This window comes from Xenopus laevis, chromosome 1S, assembly GCF_017654675.1.
Source record: "Xenopus laevis strain J_2021 chromosome 1S, Xenopus_laevis_v10.1, whole genome shotgun sequence".
NCBI lineage: Eukaryota > Metazoa > Chordata > Amphibia > Anura > Pipidae > Xenopus > Xenopus laevis.
Window position 1 is genome coordinate 141790231 of NC_054372.1, and position 1212 is coordinate 141791442.

Sequence of the window (1212 nt, forward strand, 5' to 3'; positions counted from 1 at the left end):
GTGAAGTTGTATAGAGCGAGAACAAAATACCCCAGTGCTAGTGGATATATTTATAGAACATGTAAACACCATTCCACATAGTATGCCAGTCTTCATGCTGCATGTAAGCATAGGGTTGCCACCTTTTCTTCCCTTGGAATCCAGACAGGGAACAGCACCAATGACGCAAAGGAGCGGGTTAGTAATTGGAAGCCTGTGATTGGTCTAATCACTCATAAAGCTGTGGACAGCTTTCAAAAGTCTGAAAACCGGTCAGGTATTTTGGAACCCGTTCAAAACCCAGACAGGTGGCAACCCTATGTTAGCACCATACTTGGCAAACTAATCAGGGATTTACATACAACCTCCCTCATTCTTTTTCTCAGTTCTCTATCTTTTACATGCTCAAGGATGTCTGATATGCAGCTCTGATACAGAGCAGAATGTTTCCTATGTCTTTATAAAAATGTTGTTTATAGGCTTGAAATTAAATTTGTATAATAACTAAGGCAAACTTCACATTTAGCTTTATAGCTGCCACGTATATAGGTCTTATGATGTGTGCATATTTGAGCCAAACAGTTGAAAGTAATTCCAGAAAAATACTGTATTTGTAGAAGACACAGCCAGGCACACAAACTTACACACATTCAGCATACACAAAAGAGAGGCAACTACTAATGCACAAAAAATATACATACACATATACAAATTAAAGGACAAAGACACAGGTCACTTTTCACTCCAGACCATCCATTCTGTTCTACAAGAAATGCACTAGCCCTGGGTACTTTCCATGCTGGTATTTTGTTTTCTTTTGTATAGATCCCTTGCCCTGGTCTGGCCTTGTACATGCACAATATAGTTAATATAGAGCACCAGCCCAGGGTAATTAGTAACTCATTTCTTTCAAAAATTCCACATCCTTCCTTGTCATGAAAACAAATGTAAATAGGATGAACAAATATAGCCACACAGACCTCCACCAACATCAAACAGATCCAATGGATAAGGTAGGCTGGGGATAAATCATGTAGACCCCTAGAAATCCATTTCCGGTAAAGGGGGTTAGCAACTAGAAGCAATGGTAGGAGGGATAGGGTATGATGAATAGATCACTAGTATAATATGATAGATTACTATACAGACTGTAAGTCACCATTTATTTTATTCTAGTGCCATAATGTAGTGCCTACATCTACTTTATCTTGCCTTTATCAACCTTGCCTTCCA